This window comes from Macaca nemestrina, chromosome 2 (genome assembly GCF_043159975.1).
Source record: "Macaca nemestrina isolate mMacNem1 chromosome 2, mMacNem.hap1, whole genome shotgun sequence".
Lineage (NCBI taxonomy): Eukaryota > Metazoa > Chordata > Mammalia > Primates > Cercopithecidae > Macaca > Macaca nemestrina.
The window spans coordinates 195,981,873-196,002,277 of NC_092126.1; the positions used below are offsets into that span (position 1 = coordinate 195,981,873).

A 20,405-nucleotide genomic window follows, 5' to 3' on the forward strand; every position below is an offset into this window, starting at 1 on the left:
TATCCTCAAAGGGTTCGATTCAATGCAGTGGCCCAGAAATGGGATATAAATTTTGAATAATATTTAGAGTTATTAAAATATGAACCTTTGAATTTGCACACACACACACACACACCTGTTCTACGCATTGTGGTATGTATTTTGTATAGGTCTATAAGTAAGGTTGGCTAAATAATGGCTCCCAAATATATCTACATAGTAATCCCTCGAACCAGAGAATGTTACCTTTATGGTACAAAAAGGACTTTGCAAATGTGATTAAGGAATTTGAAAGGCAAATATTATGCATTATTCAGGTAGACCTGATATAGTCACAAGCCTCCTTATAAGAGGGGTGCTGGAGGAATCAGAGGCAAAGACCAAGGTGATAGAATGACTGAAGTAGAGGTTGGAGTTCCAACCTCTTCAAAGTTGTTGCAACCACTCTGAAGGTGGAATAAGAAGCTACAGAAAAGGCCGGGCGCGGTGGCTCAAGCCTGTAATCCCAGCACTTTGGGAGGCCGAGGCGGGCGGATCACAAGGTCAGGAGATCGAGACCACAGTGAAACCCCGTCTCTACTAAAAATACAAAAAATTAGCCGGGCGCGGTGGCGGGCGCCTGTAGTCCCAGCTACTCAGGAGGCTGAGGCAGGAGAATGGCGGGAACCCGGGAGGCGGAGCTTGCAGTGAGCCGAGATTGCACGACTGCACTCCAGCCTGGGCAACAGCGTGAGACTCCATCTCAAAAAAAAAAAAAAAAAAAAAAAAAAAAAAAAAAAAAAAAAAAAGAAGCTACAGAAAAATACTTACGGCCGCCAGAAGCAGAAAAGTGGCAAAAAAATAAATTCTCTCATCAGAGCCTCTAGAAGACACCAGACTTTTAAACACCTGAACTTTAGTTGAATAATACCAGTTTTGTACTCCTGACCTTCAGAATGGTAAGAGAATACATTTGTGTTGGTTTAGACCCTTAAGTTTGCAATAATTTAATTTGTTGCAGCAGCAATAGGAACAAACACATGGTGTGGAGAGTTTGTAAATGTATCACCTGCTGTTCTAAGGTAGTGTTTAATCTTTTTTTTAAATTTTTTTTCAGGCCTTAGTTGTCTCTGGGTCTAACATTCTAGTACTGAGCTTTCAAGTGTTTAGACATGAAACTCATTTCTTTTTAGTCTTTATAATATAAACTGATAAATACGACTCAGCATATTCTGACCTGACCTGATCAGAGATTCATAAATTTGAGTCGAATCCCAACATAGTTTTTGAAGCTGCAAATATTATTGTTTAGAGTTCTTCATGAATTAGGGTCAGAGAGAGAAGTCAGCCTCCCTAGTTCTCTGGTAGTAACCTTAGAATTTAGGTTTGTCACAGGTTATCTTAGTTGAGAGATCACTGACCTATTTGTTCATGATTCTCATCAAATTGTTTTTTCTATGTGCGAATGTTCTATTTATTCCATGTTTGTCATGAATTTGTCATTAATTCTACAAGTTTTCTACACACTGTATGAAGCATCATTTTTTAATGACGTTAATCTTTCTCCAAATTGCTCCCTTGGATTTTACTATGCTATTATCTAGCAAAGAAGCCTGTGTGCTTCAACGTAAAATCTTTTATGCAACTTGACCATTTTTCTACTTAGTCTTTTCTTTACTAAACCATAGCTAAAAGTTGTTTAAACTGAATTCATAAGCTTATGTCTTTCCATATACCTGGAGAGTCCTTTGTACTTCACACACACACACACACACACACACACGCAAGTTCCAACTTTATGTTTTCATTGTTAAGTACAGTGATGTTTGGACAAAACTATGCATTTGGCAAAATGTGCCTGTGTTGATTTTGCATTATTTTATTAAGACATTATGTTTTTCTCTTCTAAATCTCAGGTCTCCTTTAACACTGATCATTGGCTTCATTTCAGAGTGATCCTATTGTTTGAATCAACTTTGTGTAAAGATATGAGTTTATCTCTAATAAATTATTCTGTTGGCCAAAAACCACAAGGGATCTCCAAGGAAGTCATTAGATTTTAAAGAAAAGCATTGTCATAAACTGCTTTCAAGTTGAAATAAAAATAACTTCACAACGAATCACATGTGTGAAGCAGGGTGTTTTGGATACATTTCCTCTGTCTCAAAGCCTGAAACCTCTTCAAAAGTTCATGTAACTGAACCTATTCTCTTTGTGGTAGCCTAAAATACTTTGTATGTCTGTGGGAATTCTCCAAGAATTAGCTGCATGTATATAGTGAAAGGATTTTCAGTGCACTTAACGATTAATTCAAAGTCACTGCATGAAAATGCCTTTAGGTGAAAACAAAACATTGTCCTTTATCGTGTGTGTAATACTGAGCATGTACTCAGAGTTGGCCTACTTATGAACTTACTTTACATGTTGCTCCTTGAATTATCTCTTAGTGCTTTGTTAATTTTCTCATTCAATGAATGCAGACAAGTGTATCAGGGTTTTTCAAAAAATTCCATTAGGAATTACAAATAAATATTTCAAATACAGGTCAAAATTGAAAACTAGTATTTTTCACTTTGCAACTTTCAAATTCTTTATAACTTCTAACAAGATACTACAGAACTTTTTGTTAACAAGAGTGCCAATATCAACACATAGTAAGTTTGATGATATAGTAGGAAAATTCTTCTTGACAAATTCCAGTTCTTAAAACAAAGACACCGTAACTAATTATTTATCCTTCTGGGACTTCCCAGATCCTGAGCTCCTAATATGATGTCTTGTCCCACCAAAAAATATTAACCTAAAATCCAAGTATTTATGTTTAACACAAATTATATGCAGGGTTGGCATTTTATGAAGCTCGGTATCTTCTCTTTCATGAATTAACACCCAGTAACTTTTGGTTTTCAATTCCTCTTGGCCATTATTTTACGGAAATAAGTGCAGTCTGTTAAGAGCTTTGTTTACAGTCTCATGGTTTGGTAAGCAAAGGTTGTTACAACAGAGAACAGCTTTTTATAAACACAAAGAAGAAAGAGAAAATTGTAGATACAGGAAGAGTCTAGTTTTTATTGTTACTCTTGTGGTGGTGGTGGTTGTAATTGAAGCAGTATCAAGCTGATTCAAAAAAGGGGAGAAGAAGATTTACGGCTAGAAATAAATTCTAGAGATTACTCTTCTTATTCGTCTTCTGTTCTCTTTTGACCAAAATTCCTAGAGGGTATGATCTTGCTGGTTACCAAGCTATTCTAGCTAAATGTGTGGTTAGGTGAAATTAGAGATGAATAAATGTAAGGCCAATGATTAAGAGTGAGTTAAAGAAGTGTACTATTATGGATAGAGATTATTGAGAAGGACACTATATTTTTCTTGTTACAGGATAATGTTTTTGAATTTACCAATATGCTAGTCTTCTGCCATATTGAATGATTCTAAAATAGATACACATTCAAAACACATCAAAATGTGTACTTAGACTTTTGGCACAATAAAGATTTAATAATATAAATAAGTATTCTAAACCTTATGGCCTCATGGCCTTAAAACTTTAGAAGTAAGCAACTATTCCCTTTTCAGATATCATGTAATCAAGCAACTTTACAAAATAAGTTACATTTTTACCTATGAAACGTTTGTGCTAACGATTATTCTTCACTACTCACGCCAAATTTGAACATCTAGTGCACTCAGAATTTGAGTTGTACACATCGAATACACTAAATAGATTACTTCTTCAAAGAATCCATTAAAACCATAGATCACACACAATATACACATTAGTAACAAAGGCACCTATGGGGCCAACTGTGTTTACCTGTATTGGAATAAATTACAATGTTTGGCAAATATTATCTAAAGAAATATCCCTAATGATATCCTTTAAGAGTATACTGTTAAAAACAAGTTAACATGAAAAATAAATGAGCTAGAAAAGCTATTATTTTAAATTACTTCGGTTTTCAAATGCTACATAAGAAATACTGGCCTAACAATTAATATGCATATGTTTCTTTTTTCACATAGTTTTAAAAGAACAGAAATTTGCATTTAATGTGCATAACTAAAGTTGGACATTTTAACTATTTTGATGTTTTGAATAGAATCCTATAAACATGACAGAAAAGAAGCAATTTAATGTTTTAATTCAGAGCACAATCTTTGGCACCAACCTATTTAAGTTCAAGTCCTGACACTGCCACTTTCTACCAGGGTGTCTTTGTAATGTTGGATAATAAAATAACTTGAGCCAAAATGTATTACAAGAAAGAAATTTGACATAAAGTACTTAGAACAGTGATGTACACTAAACTCTATGAAAGTGTTTGTTATTATTTTTGTTGGTACTTTTTTTGTAACATTTCCATGCTTAGTTTTCAGTTTTATATTCAATTTGTAAAAATTTGCAACTTAAAACACCCCGAAATATTACCTGTGTTGCTGAGATGTGCTGTTAACATTAGCTTGGTAACTATTCTCCAAACTCAAATAGTATCCATTCAGATTGTAATGTGTCACCATTGGTTCACTAGGGAGCTGTTTGAAAAGAACAAGAGAAATACCACTGTTCACGAACCTTTGCTCATAAATGTAAACAGCAGCACCCTAGTATAGCTCTGTCTGTTAAAGAACCAGGGCTGAATTACCTGTTACATGAACAGACCGTGAATTCAAGCTCACTAATCCATTCTAATGAGGGCTTTATCCTCATTAGTTAAAACAAAAAGGAATAAGATATAACAGCACCCACAGATCTAAATAGCATTTTAAATTCTTTATAAATCTAATTTTTATCAATGTGTATGTTAAATCTAGATTGACTTGCTGAACATAACAAAAAGATACATGAGTATGACATGGATTATAAATCCTGAAAGCCCATTTGTTTTGCTTCTCCTCCCTTTTTAATAGCCTTTATAGGATTTCTACAGTCGTGTCTTTCTTATTGCTACCGTACATATATTAAACTTTCATGAATCACATGCCAAAGAGGCACTGCTTTGTAATTTAAGTAAGGCTTTAGAATGAAGAGTGGCATATTAGTATAATTGTTCTGTGTAATGCAGTGCAGGGTAATTGGTAAAACTCACTCAAAGATTTTCATATAATCCAATCAAGATTTATTAGGTTTGTGCAAAAGTCATCGCAGCTTTTGCCGTTACTTTCAAGGGCAAAAAAATGCAATCGCTGTTGCACCAACCTAATACTAAAATACTATTAGTCCATTTACACTGTCCTTTATATTATACCTCATGCCTACAGAGTTTTAAACTTATACTTCTTCCTCTCTTTCTACTAAAGCATTCTAAAATCAGGTGGCCTGTTTGTTTGTTCAAAGATTTGACAACCAACTAATGTTTTACAGAGAATCTTCTACTAGTCCTCTCTGCAAATGAGGAAAAAAACATAAAATTAATAAGTAATACATTTTTATAGCACTATTTTTAAAGCTATATATTTAGTTCACAGAACTGTCGTATTATCAGATTATACCTATGCTTTTATTGGTATAGTAAATGTGACAAGTGATAGTAGACAATTTTTTCGATAATGTTCTTCACAGACAAGAAAGAAAAATCAAAATAAAAAATCTCTGACAATTATCTAGGTCAGTTTACTCATTTTTTTACTTATAAGACTGTGATATCTTACTGCTGTAGGTGAAGTAGAAAATTAATAAGTTTTCGCATATTGTAAATGTTCTCAATTGGTATGCTGAAGTTCACTGCTGTTTCAAAACCTTTTCCAGCTGACCTACGGATTTTGACAAACTAGAGTTTAAACTGAGGAAGACAAAAAGCGCATTTGTAGAGAAACTTTAATATTATTTCAGGTATGAATCTAGTCATGCACAGTCACCTCAATTTGGGTCCAAACAAATAGCGCATTTTTAGTAATAGAAACGAGAACATTGCCTCATGTGCACATATTGAGTGTGTAATCAGGTTAGTAAAAATTCAAGCAGTTACTCAATGCTGAAGTGACTGAATAAAGAGTGTAGTATCTCTGCACAGCAAAGGAAACAGTCAGCAGAGTTAGAGGCAGCTTACAGGATGGGAGAAAAGAGTTTCAAATGATACTACTTATAAGGAGTTAATATCCAAAATGTATAAGGAACTCAAACAATTTAATAGCAAGAAAACAACCTGATTTTTTTAAAAAATGGAAAAATGACTCAAATAGACATTTTTTCAAAATAAGACATACCAGTTGTCAACAAGTATATTTAAAAATGCTCAATATCACTAATTATCAAGGAAATACAAATTGAAACCACAATGAAGTATCACCTCACACTTGTTAGAATGGCTACTATCAAAAAGACAAAAGATAAGTGTTTACAAGCACGTGGAGAAGAGAAAACCTATTTACACTGTTCGTGAGAACACAAATTATTTCAGCCCTTATGAAAAGCAGTATGAAAGTTCCTCACAATATTAAAATTAGAACTACCATATTAACCCAGCAATCACACTTCTGGGTATATATCTAAAGGAAATGAAATCGATATGTTAGCTGAGTATGGTGGCTGAAAACCATAAGTCCAGAACTTCGGGTGGCTGAGGTGGAAGAATTGCTTGACGCCAGGAGTTTGAGACCAGCCTGGGAAGCATAGCAAGATTCTGTCTCTAGAAAAATAAAAATTCAAAAATAGTCAAGCAGGGTGGCATGAACCTGTAGTGTTAGCTGCTGGGAAGGTTGAAGCTCAAGCATCCCCTAAGACCAGGAATTTGAGGCTACAGGGAGCTATGTTCATACTACTGCACCCCAACCTGGGTAACAGAGTGAGACCCTGTCTCTAAAAAAAAATTATGTCAGAAAGAGATCTGCATTCTCACATTCAAATATTCATTGCAGCATTATTCGCAATAACCAGGATATGGAATCAATCTAAATGTTCATCAACTGATGAATGGATTTTTGAAATGTGTCATTTATATGCAACATTTCAAAATGTTCCTTATAGTTGGCTTTTAAAAGGAAGGAAATGTTGTCACTTGTGACAACATGGATGAACCTGAAGGACGCTGTGTTAAATGAAATAACCCTGGCACAAAAAGACAAGTATTCCTTGATTTCGCTCCTATGTGGAATCTAAAACAGTTTAATTCACAGAAGTAGAAACTAGAATGGTGGTTACCAGGGGTTGGTGAAGAGGGGACTGTAGAGATGGCAATCAAAAGACAAAGTTTCAGTTACCCAGGAGGACTAAGCTCTGGAGACCTATTTTACTGAGTGGTGACTATAGTTAACACACACTTGAAAATTTTAAATGTCCTCACCACAAAAAATAACTACATGAGGGGATCAATGTGTTAGCTTGATTTAAACCATTTCTCAATGTAGATGTATATCAAAACATTATATTATGCACATAAACATATACAACTTTTATTTGCCCATTAAAAAAATAAAACAGTGAAAAATCTGTAGATATATTTATGGAAGCCGAAAGATGAGTTATTTAATTATAATAATTTTTGTCTTTTTGTAAATAAATTTGTTCAATAATACTCCATTCGTACAACGATGTTAACATTTCATAGGATATCATTTCTATAAATGATTTGAGTATCATTGCTCTAATCCATGCATGTGCATATGTATGTGCATGTCTTAAGGCAACCACAAAATAGTTCTACACATAATACTCAAATACATACATATAGACTAATTGCCATTCATATATTAGGGTGCTAAAACACACAGACACAAAGGAAGATAGGCAAAAAGTTACGCACAGGTCATCCTTTGCATCTCAGAAAGCACAGCACGATTAAGGCATTCACACTGCTCTGTAGATATAGGTGTAGACAATAACAATATTCTAGGTGTTATTACAGGGATTATAGTTTCTTCAAAACATTGGCTAAGTTTATTCTCTAGACTGGGTGAAGAGATATATGAATATGTGTCATTCATTGAAATATGTAAGGGCCTAACTGCCAGATGAAAACAGAAAATTAAATGTTAATTCTTGCTTTTCTAATTTTAAAGTAAATAAATGAACAAACCTGGCTGTCATCCAGGAATAATATAAGCTATAAATACAAGTGGAAGCAGAATCTGGAAAAAGCAGTTTAACTTCCCATTCTCTATTACCACCCTCACTATACACACACATAAGCATTTGCACACAGAATGATGAGCAAACAAAACCCACAAACATATACACATAGCTGTATAAAGAGCCTCTAACCTTTGCAACCTGAAAAAGTTGGAAGAAAAAGGGGAAAAGATGCTCAAATCACTGTCAACAGGCATGCAGTTTCTGCCCCAACCCCGAGATTAAATCCGCTTCCTAGATAACCAGCCCTCCAGGAAATTTGGGGAATTAAGGAAAGAAAAGACCTATATCCTGTTTCCTTTCTGGAATTCTGGGCAGTGGCAGCCTCTCAGGCTTTCCCTATATTACGATGGCATGAAATCAACAAGCAGACATGGCTGTGTGGCAGACTAGTGTGTCAGAGTGGCAATGTATGACTTTCAAGAAGCACTATCGAGTTTCTGGTAATCCTCTGAGAAGAAGAGTGAGTGACCATATTTTCAGATGTTACCAAGGGTAACATACAGAAAAAACTGCTAAAGTAGCTGGCATATTTGAGTTGCACTGTGATTGTGCAAGAGTAGGCCCCAAGAGATGCAGAATGAAAATTAAAATGGATGATAAGATGAGGATGAACATATTTCAGTGTTAACTGTATAGTAAGGTAAGGAGAGATGAGAATTACATACAATTTAATTGTGTGTTTTTTTTTTTCTTTTTTATCTCAGGTGATGTAAGTTTCGAAAGATATTGCCCAAAGACCAGACACATGTATCTGAATGTATAACACCAACCCAGGGAAAAGGACAGAGGGGAAAATAAATTTAGAATTTCTTACTTCAGATTAAATGTTTCAAACTGAAAGGAAATACCGTTTTTTGTTTTGTTTTTGTACTACCTATGCTAATTACATTTAATTTTAAAACACAGATGAGAAACCAAAATGAGGTAATTTTTTATATTTTAAGTTTATTTATGGAAAACTGGAATTCGGAGAAAAAGTCAGAAAACCAATATTCATATCTGTTAATAAAAGAGCCTACTCAGCAATAAACCTTTAGAAGTATAATCAAAAAATTTAAACACAGATGTGTCATTAATTATGTTATACATTCTGCTGTTTAGCTTATAAATTGTAAGCAAAACAATATTAATGGGACACTAAAAACTACAAATAAATAACATGAAAATATGTTTAAAAATAAAATTATCTGATTAGAATTAATTTGTAGGGACTGTATAATATGAAAAAAACATTTTAAATGTCTAGAAGCTATTTTATTGAGTTCAGTTCTAAATTTTCAGATTCCCCTTTTGGTTACTTTTTATTAGAGGGGGGCACATAATCAACCATTATTTTATCTGATTAATTGTTTTACTTGTCATTGATCACATTGCTAATTATTTTCATTTCAACAAGTTTAGGGCATTTAGTTAAAGACCAGTTGCACAGCAAGACTTAAAACTCTAGACAGCATACCTTAGAGCACCGTGAAAAGAGCATTACCTCCAGAGTTTTGTCATTCACTGCTAAACAAGGAGCCCAGCATGCCTGGATTATGTCAAGAGAAGAGAACCCAACCCAATATGACACATTAAGAACCACATATAAGGAGACAACTGAAATATCTATGTTTTCCATGATAATTTTCATCATGTTAATAATTCCAAGATATATTTAGATCTATAAGTATAATATTCTTCTTTGAGAAGCTAATATTTAAACTCAATGATATGCCACATAGTTTAACCATAGTCAATAGGCACAATAGAACTTTTCTATCATGATTCAAGAACCCATTTAATTTCTTCTTCCAGAAAGCCAGAAGACTGGTTGTCCAGAGTTCAGATCATTAAGTAGTGACTTGGGAAGATGTTATAGAAAATCCAAATGTACACATTAATAATGAGACTAAGTATATGTTTCAGTCTCTTGCAGTAATAAGCCATATTTGTTTATAACAGATTCTATGATTGGTTTATTATTTCCAGATGAATGGAACAGCCACCATCACTTCAATGAAAGGGAAGTCTGCAAACTCCACGTGTGGAAGAATGAAAAGTCATGAGAGATAAGGGAAAATATTTGGTGAAGGTAGTAGAAGGTATTCTAAAATTTAGCCTATTATAATAGAACCTTAATTTTTGTCCACTTTCCCAGAAGATTTAGAATAGCATTAGCAGCACCTTTTTTACAGCAACACATCTTCATGAACTCATGGATGATGTTTGTAGTAAAGTGACTACTTCTAATGCTAGCAAATAAGCAGATACATTTCAAGGAAGGACACCAAATCTAACACCTTCTTCAACAAATTTTTTTTCTGAGATTAAGAGGATTATGACCAGAATATTTTCATAACCCATTATATAGCTGTTGGTATTACTCTATTTTCACACTGCTATAAGGAACTGCCTGAGAGTAAATAATTTATAAAGAAAAGAGGTTTAATTGATTCACAGTTTCACATGGCTGGGAAGGCCCCAGGAAATTTACAATCATGGCAGAAGGGAAAATAGGCATGTCTTACATGGAGGCAGGTAAGGCAGGGGTGGGTGGAACCTGCCACTTATAAAACCATCAGAGCTCGTGAGAACCCATTCACTATCATAAGAATAGCATGGGGGAAACTGCCCCCATGATCCAATCACCACCCACCAGGTCCCTCCCTCCACAGGTGGGGATTGCAATTCAGATTTCAATTTGAGGTAACATTTGAGTGAGGACATGGCCAAACAATATCACTGTTTATACAGTCAATCTGCAGGTTTCTGGAGGGTCACTTACTTTAGACCCAGATTTTGTGCCTTTCTCCTAGAACCTTTAACCACTCCCTGGAATCATCTTTCTGTCTATCCTGTCTTCCAAAATACTTATTTTGTTACATATTGTGGGTTACTGGGGAAATATAAGCTGGACATATTTTCTTTCATTCCGCACCAATTGTGGCCAATTTATCCGGTTTTACTAGGTGAACATCTTATTTTTACCAGATTGTATCTCCCGGATTTTAGAGTTTGATACATTGCAGAGGTTTTCGTCATCTTAATTTGACCTAAAATCTTGTGGCTTTCTAATAGAATCCTTGAACCCAACGAACCCATCCTTATGTCTTATAATAGACTACTTTATAAAAATATCAGTCAGTGTGGTTTGTGTAGTATAATATGATGCCAAAATACTTCTCTTTCATAAACTTATAAATAAAAATGTTTTCAGAATTACCCATCATAGGAGGTTCATGGAGAAACCTTATTAAAGACCTACTCAGTTTCAAGATAATTAAGTATATTCAATACATGAAGCCTAGTTAAATTATATAAAAGTAATTCAGTTTCAGAATATATTGGAATCCACTGTCTGTACTAGCCAATGGATCCTAAGAATGATTTTAATTTTATTTTGATGGATAGATTTGAATAGCCCTCTCTTTAAACTCTGCTTGGAGAAGTTTCTTAGTATCAGAGAAGTAAAAAACTAAAGACCTCTTATCAAATCAATGTGTATCTACAAGGAAACTAATTACTTGCTACTCTTCTTGTTTAAAATTGAGGGAAAAACATATGATGGGGCTGACTCATTGATGTTCAAGGGTATTTGGTTCTACCATGTGAATTTGTATAACACTTGATATCCATATCAATTGTAACATTAAGTAAATGAAAACATACTGTCAGAGTAAAATCTTTGCTTCAGGTAGCACTAAATAGAATATACTGAGGTTTCAAACCATTGGCAAACAATATTGATTGTTTTGCTCATAGCCCATAGGAATTATACAAATTATACTCTTCCGCAGTAAACCTTCTTACCAGAGAATAATCTATTACAAGGACAGCACAAAATTTTCTTAAAAAGTGTTTATAATGTGTCTGAGACCTCCTCTGACTTCTACTTTAGTAGGATAATCAAGTAACTTAGTCAATAATTTGAGACGATAATTCAGATTTCTAAGGGTTTTGCTCCTATTATCTTACCCATGTTGTTGAAACATGAATGAGGCTAATTTTATACAGAAGTAATTGTTTTTATTAGTCTTAGAGGACAGGTTTACCAGTAATGGTTATTGCTTAACTGATAATGACATTAGTTAATTTTGAGTGCTAATTTTCTAGCATGCATTCTACAATTTCATGTATTTATTTTAGTTATTCCAAATCAATGATTTTTCATGCTAATTTAAATTTTTAACTAGGTCAGTTACAGTACTTTTTTTTTTTTTTTTTTTTGAGACGGAATTTCGCTGTGTCACCCAGGCTGGAGGGCAGTGGCGCAATATCTGCTCACTGTAAGCTCTGCCTCCCAGGTTCATGCGATTCTCCTGCCTCAGCCTCCTGAGTAGCTGAGACCACAGGCACCCGCCACCACGACCAGATAATTTTTTGTATTTTTAGTAGAGACGAGGTTTCACCGTGTTAATCAGGATGGTCTCGATCTCCTGACCTTGTGTTCCACCGGCCTCAGCCTCCCAAAGTGCTGGGATTACAAGCGTGAGCCACTGCGCCCGGCCTACAGTACATTTTTTTAAACTTTTATTTTAAGTTCACAGATACATGTGCAGGTTTGTTATTAGGTTGTTGCAAAAGTAACTGCAGTTTTTGCCATTATTTTTAACTCCTATTACTTCTGTGCCAACCTAACACATAGACAAATTTGTGTCATGGGTTTTGTTGTGAAGACTATTTTATCACCCAGGTACTAAGCCTAGTACCAATTTGTTATTTTTCCTGATCCACTCCCTCCTCCCACTCACCACCTTTCAAAGTTCCAGTGTTTGTTGTTTCCCTCTGTGTCCAGGTGTTCTCATCATTTAGCTTAAACTTGTAAGTGAAATTATGCAGTATTTGGTTTTCTGTTCCTACATTAGTTTGCTAGGGTTAATGACTTTCAGCTCTATCCATGTTCCTGCAAAGGACATGATCTAGATTTTTATGGCTCCATAGTATTCCACGGTGTATATGTACCACATTTTCTTTATCTAGTCTAACATTAGTGGCCATTTAGGTTGATTCTATGTCTTTGCTATTGTGAATAGTGTGGCAATGAATATGCACATGCATGTGTCTTTTTAATAGAATGGTTTATATTCCTGTATTATTCTGTTTTCACTCTGCCGATAAAGACATACCTGAGACTAGGCAATTTACAAAAGAAAGAGATTTAATGCACTCATAGTTCCACGTGGCTGGGGAGGTCACACAATCATGGCAGAAGGTGAAAGGAATGTCTTACACGGCAGCAGACAAGAGAAGAGAGCTTGTGCAAAGAAATTCCTCCTTATGAAACCATCAGATCTCGTGAGACTTATTCATTATCATGAGAACAGTACAAGAAATATCCACCCCCATAATTAAATTACCTCCAACCGGGTCCCTCCCACAACACATGGGAATTGTCGGAGTTACAATTCAAGATGAGGTTTCAGTGGGAACAGAGTCAAACCATAAAATTTGCCCCAGCCTCTCCCAAATCTCATGTCCTCACATTTCAAAACCAACCATGCCTTCCTAATGGTCATCCAAAGACTTAACACATTTCAGCATTAACTCAGAAGTCCACAGTCCAATATCTCATCTAAGACAAGGCAAATCCCTTCCACCTATAAGCCTGTAAAATCAAAAGCAAGTTAGTTACTTCCTAGATACATTAGGGGTACAGGCATTGGGAAAATACAGCTGTTCCAAATGGGAGAAACTGGCCAAAATAAAGGGGCTACAGGCCCCATAAATGTTTGAAATCCATCAGGGCACTCAAATCTTAAAGCTCCAAAATGATCTCCTATGACTCCATGTCTCACATCCTGGTCACGCAAAGGGCCACAACCAGCTGCTTTCATGGGCTAGCACTGAGTGTCTATGGCTTTTCCAGGCACACAATGCAAGCTGGATCTACCATTCTGGGGTCTGGAGAAGAGTGGCCCTTTTCTCACAGCTCCACTAGGCAGTGCCCCAGTAGAGCCTCTCTGTGGGGCCGTCAACCCCACATTTCACTTCTACACTGTTTAAGCAGAAGTTCTCCCTAAGGGCCCCACACATGGCAAACTTCTGCCTGTCCATCCAGGAATTTCCTACATCCTCTGAAATCTAGGAGAAAGTCCCCAAATCTCAATTCTTGACTTCCATGCACCTGCAGGTTAAACAACACATGCGAGTTGCCAAGGCTTGGGGCTTGCACCCTCTGAAGTCATAACTCGAGCTGTACCTTGGCATGGCTGTACCTGTTCAGTCATGGCTGGAGCAGCTGGATCGCAGGGCACCAAATCGCTAGGCTGCACACAGCACAGGACCCTGGGCCCAGCCCTTGAAACCATTTTTCCTCCTAGGCCTTCAGGCATGTGATGGGAAGGGCTGCTGTAAAGATCTCTGATATGCCCTGGAGAAAGTTTCCCCATTCAGCTTCTCATTACTTATGCAAATTTATGCGGCCAACTTGAATTTCTCCTCAGAGAATGGGATTTTCTTTTTTATCACTTGGGTAGGCTGCAAATCGTCTGAACTTTTGTGTTCTGTTTCTCTTTTAAAACTGAGTGCCTTTAACCGCACCCAGGTTACCTCTTGATTGCTCGCTGCTTAGAAATTTCTTCCACCAGATATCCTAAATCATCTCTCTCAAGTTGAAAGTTCCACAGATCTCTAGGGCAGGGGCAAAATACCACCAGTCTCTTTGCTAAAACATAACAAGAGTCACCTTTGCTGCAGTTCCCAAGAAATTCCTCGTCTCTATCTGAGACCCTCAGTCTGGATTTAATCATCATATAATTATCAATATTTTGTTTAAAGCCATTCAAAAAGTCTCCAAGAAGTTCCAAACTTTCCCACACTTTACTGTCTTATTCTGAGCTCTCCAAACTGTTTCAAACTCTGCCTGTTACCCAGTTCCAAAGTTGTTTCCATATTTTGGGGTATCTTTTTAGAAGCACCCCAGTCTACTTGTACCAATTTACAGTACTATTCTGTTTTCATTTTGCTGATAAAGACATATCTGAGACTGGGCAATTTACAAAAGAAAAAGATTTAATGGACTCACAGTTCCATGTGGCTGGAGAGGCCTCACAGTCATGGCAGAAGATTAAAGGCATGTCGCACATGGAAGCAGACAAGAAAAGAGAATTTGTGCAGGGGAACTCCCTCTTATAAAATCATCAGATCTTATGAGACGTATTCACTATCATGAAAAACAGCACAGGAAAGATCTGCCTGTATAATTCAAATATCTCCTACTGGGTCCCTGTCACAACACATGGAAATTGTGGGGGCTGTAATTCAAGATGAGATTTGGGTAGGGACACAGACCAACTATATCAGTTCCTTTGGATATATACACAGTCATGTGATTGTTGGGTTTAATACTATTTTTGTCTTTCGGTCTTTGAGGAATTTCCACACTGTCTTCCACAACGGTTGAAATAATGTACACTCCCACCTATGGTGTATAAGCATTCCTTTCTCTCCACAACCTCATCAGCATCTGTTATGTTTTGACTTTTTAATAATAGCCATTCTGACTGTTGTGATATATTGCATCTTAAACAATTGACAAAACTTCCTTAAGCTTAGAAGTCTATTTCTAATGTTAATACTTGGTACACTGTTTTTCTTATTAGCTAGACTATATTTTTTAAATATGATATTGGAGAGAATTTTATAAAAGCCTTTTTAAGCTGTTTATCAAGTATTATTTCCATATCTAATAATTCTTGAATATTGTGAAGGACTGATTATATCTTGCTAGTCTTTACTATTTATTCATTACTCCCCATCAAATGACTCAGTAGAAGATGAATTAAATGATAAAGGTGAAGCTATCCTAAGTAACACATATCCAATAGACTTCTGAACTCAATTGTGAATTTAAATCTATCCTTCTAATTTTAGGCGAAATCTTTGGTGTTGGCATGAATTTCAGCCTGAGAACAAGATTTAAATTTTAATTGTCCAAGGCTAGTTTTAATTTTGTTATTCTGCAAGAAAAAATGCAAAACGTTCTTGAGTGGGATTTCCTGAATGGAGGGGAATTGCTCCAGAAAGTTGAAGGTGTGGTAGGATACTGAAGAGGTACAGAAAAAAACACAGGAATATGATGGGGCTGATTTTGTGACATATTTGTTGTAGAGTTTGGAGGAAAGAAAAAAATCCAACAATAATTTGAAATTTTTCAGTTTAACAAATAGATTGATGGAATTGCCATCAACTAAGGTAAGAAACAATGTGAATACAGCATATCTGGCATGTTATGTTTGAGTTGCTGCTTAGACCTTAAAGTGTATGTTCAGAAAAGACCACTGAATAATTAAGTCAAGAGTTGATAATAAAGGTATGAAGATCATGGGCACATAAATGTATTTACTGACATGAGACCAGATATATCACAAAGAGATTGAGTATACGTAGAAAATAGGACTAAGGAATAAGCCCTGGACAACCCAATATTAAAAGTTTGTAATCATGCCATGCATATGCAGCTAACCATTTTCTGCATATTACTTCTCTGCAAGGAATGTCTTTGCATTTTCCCTTTGCTGATTAAGGTCATTTTTGAAAGTTAATCTCTCTCTCCCCCTTTTTCCTAACCAAGCCAGTACTATTATCTCCATATTTTCAGCCTTATTACAAACATATCTAACAGTAAAGAGTGAGCACTTAGTTTTCCTGTTTATATGTTATAGTTATTTCTTATTCATCAATTTTTGCAGCTTGGGATGGATATTTGTAAGGCATCATAAAGCGGGAAATTTTTATATAATCATATAAGAAAAAAATAATTTTTAAGAAGCAGTCACAATTAGTAAAGAAAAATTTTATCTCCTCGATTTCATGTTGAAGATTTAAAATTATCCTATTACCAAAATAAAGATATATCGTTGACTCTCCAGAATGAGATAACAATTTGTTATACCTTTGATGTTTGTAAGGACTTTATAAACACATGACTGTCATCCAGTTCAAAGACTGGAAATAGAGGCGCAAATTCATGTCACTTTAGTGCCAGCACTGGTAGGAAGCAGTGTGTGGTTATATGAGGATTACAACAAAAACAAGATGGACAGCACTGGTGGCCCAGAAAAGGGTCAGGTGGTTACAGTCAAAAGGAAAATGCAATTTGGAAGATTTACTGCTTAGAGTATTAAAGGGACTGTGGTGTTCCAACTATCATAGGAATGCCCCTCTCTACCAAGACATAAGAGAAGAGTTAGAAGCAAGCATATTAACTATTTGGCTGCTTCATTCCAGTAAGCCAATTCTGCTGTAAGTTTCTTGGTGTCATGAGTGCTAAATATTATTGAGAGAAGGGAAAGTAAGTGGAACAGTTTTAAGAGTTTTATGCTCTTAGATTTATAGCTACCATTCTTTAAAACTTTGAATTTAAAAATAATTTTGGCCATGCACGGTGGCTCACACCTGTAATCCCAGCACTTTGGGAGGCTGAAGTGGGCGGATCACGAGGTCAGGAGATCGAGACCATCCTGGCTCGGTGGTTTCACATGGTGAAACCCCGTCTCTACTGAAAAAAAAAAAAAAAAAAAAAAAAGATAGCTGAGCTTGGTGGTGGGCGCCTGCAGTTCCAGCTACTTGGGAGGCTGAGGCAGGAAAATGGAGTGAACCCGGGAGGGGGAGCTTGCAGTGAGCGGAGATTGCGCCACTGCACTCCAGCCTGGGCGACAGAGCGAGGCTCCGTCTCAAATAATAATAATATAATAATAATAATAATAATTATTATTATTATTATTTTAAGAGTATCTAGATGCTTGTTTTAGGGCTAATTATGCATACTGCTGAAAAAATGACATACTGATTTAATCTGTAATTAAACATAATATATGCATAAGATTTCTTCCTCAAATTTGCTAATAGTTTTAATATTCTTGATAGTTTATGTGATAAATTTATTACCTGAAACTCTAATTATGTCTTTTAAACTTTTATTTATAAGTGTCTTATGTCTGCTAACTTTCATTTGTTTTAAACAATTCTTTGCAATGACTCACGCCTGTAATCCCAGCACTTTGGGAGGCCGAGGCGGGCAGATCACTTGAGGCCAGTAGTTTGAGACCAGCCTGCCCAACATGGTGAAACCCCGTCTCCAGTAAAAATACAAAAATTAGCTGGGCGTGGTGGGGGCGCCTGTAGTCCCAGCTACTCGCGAGGTTGAGGCAGGAGAATGGGGTGAATCCGGGAGGCGGAGCTTGCAGTGAACAGAGATCACGCCACCTGCACTACAGCCTGGATGGCAGAGCGAGACTCTGTCTAAAAAAATGATAATAAAATATAAATAAATAATAATTTTAAGAGTATCTAGATGCTTGTTTTAGAGATAGTTATGCACAGTGCTGAAAATAAATCATACAGATAATAATGAGACTTGTTGCCATAGGAAATACAGGGAAAGTGACAGTTGCTTTTTAGAAGCAGTTGCTATTCTTCTAATAGAAGATAAAATAACAAAGTATTTCTACTCCAAATATTTAGAAATAAGTTAAATTGAAGATAATGTCATAAGTAAAATTTAAATGTCACCAAGAGCAATTATTTATAATTACAATGTAAAAATATATTAAGAATATTTTATGAGTGATATTAAAAATAAAAAGTATTACAATCTTGCTATAAGTAAAAATACAATATTATTGATACACACACAGACACAAACACACACACACACAAATATATATAAAAAACAATTTTTTTCTAATTTGAGAATTGTTTTTAGGACAATCACTAAATATAGTTAAATTAAATTGAGGTTGCATTATACTAATTTTGATTTGAAATAAGGTTTGATTACTTATTTTTAAAATATCAATATATTTTAAAATATCTTATTGTCAATCTTCTAATTTCTATTCACCAAATAAATAAATAAATTTTTATCTATCAATATGTAAATATTAGACTTTAGCTTGAACATTTATGTTATACTAACCTATAATATAAAATTATGTTCATTTAAAATAATTTTTGGTATGATGTAATGTTGTGATTAATTTTTCAAAGAGTAATTGTTCAAACATTATTATAGCACAATTTTCTATAGATTCAAGTAATTATTTTTATAAAAAGAATGTTTTTAATTGAAGAATCCCTTAAAATAGTATTACATTTTAAGACTAAAGATATAGTTTTCCTATTTTCTTTACAGAAAACACTACGCTTCTTGCTCTCATAATTTAGAGTTATCTCAACAGAGTTTACATTTGTATAGATTAGTGGGATGGAAAAAGGCTTGTTCTGCCTTGGAGAATATCTTGAACATGGGCATATAAAGGAATTATTATTGTCATTTCATTATGTGCAATCTTATCACATAAAAACTTATTCTTTAAAAGTGTTACTCAATTTAAATCACTATTTAAACCATGAATCAAGAATATGAGATTTAATGTTTTCTCAAAAGTAGGAATTTACATTTGATATCCATTGTAATAATGAGTCTTTGTAAATTCTGTGTACTTGTGAGTGTATTATATACCTTAGAACTATTTACTGGTCTTAAAATGACCAATTGACATCAGCAAGATGGTAGAATAGAGGATCCTTCACCAAGACTCTTTCCACAAAAATATTCAAGGACAAGAAAACTATGCTGAGTTTACCAGAACTCAGGGAAAAGACGGCAGAAGCTCCAGGCCCACAGAATTGAAAGAAGTCATGACTGGTAAGAAAAATGATAGTTTCAGACTGTCCCTTCCCCTTCAAGCTAGCATAATGTCACATGCAGAAAATTTCTCTAGGCCTAATGCTTCCAAGGTGAGAGGAGGGAATTAGAAGTTCATGTTTAATATTTCCATTGGTATGCAAAAATTCATAGAAAGTCCACTCTGGTTCTGTACCACGGGAACCACTGGGAGTGCCCGGAGGGCTGAACCACCTGGGGTTAAACACCAAACATTGACTGGTGCACAAATCTTGATGTCTAATGTGTACTCTGATCAGTGGTGATATCACTCAAAAGAGACTCCTCAGGGCCATATTTGTGCAAGGGGCACAAGTTGTGAGAAGGACTGAATTCCTAACCAGATTTTGCACAAAGCCCAGGAGCTTATGTTGATACCTCTCCTGTTGCAAAAACAACTAAGAAGTTGGTATTAACTTCTGGTTTCTGCTTAAGTCTTCCTTAGACTAGAAAACAATGACATAGCAGCAATATAGTATAGAAACTAATTTCGGATGCTCATTATAAGTCTCCTCCAAACCAAAAAACAATTACAGGGAAGCAATTAAGGTCCAAAGCAGAATTTAGGATTCAATGTTAACTACAAGTCTTCCCCAGACGAGGAAACAATGGCAGTGCAATCAGTTAGCTCCGGTGCAGTACTTTGGTTCTCATGACCACCAAAAGTTCTTCCCAGGATGACAAGAAACAGGTCAGCATTTATTTATTTATTTATTTATTTATTTATTTATT

The 20,405-nt window shown here is 35.4% G+C and overlaps 2 long non-coding RNA genes across 4 annotated transcripts in view; both read left to right on the top strand.

Moving 5' to 3' along the window:
* The first annotated feature begins 929 nt into the window (after positions 1-929).
* Positions 930-2,078, top strand: LOC139361812 (uncharacterized). Its single transcript, XR_011619468.1, has 2 exons — positions 930-1,040; positions 1,875-2,078. It is a non-coding gene; the product is annotated as an uncharacterized lncRNA (long non-coding RNA).
* Positions 2,079-5,600: 3,522 nt separating this feature from the next.
* The window catches only part of LOC139361813 (uncharacterized), a 46,870-nt gene continuing 32,065 nt past the window's right edge, over positions 5,601-20,405 (top strand). Inside the window, exons 1-3 of one of the 3 annotated variants that reach the window (XR_011619469.1) lie at positions 5,601-5,788; positions 8,731-8,950; positions 9,995-10,107. This is a non-coding gene — a long non-coding RNA (uncharacterized lncRNA). The remainder of the gene's footprint in view (positions 5,789-8,730; positions 8,951-9,994; positions 10,108-20,405) is intronic. The other 2 variants (XR_011619471.1, XR_011619470.1) reach the window with 2 other exon arrangements.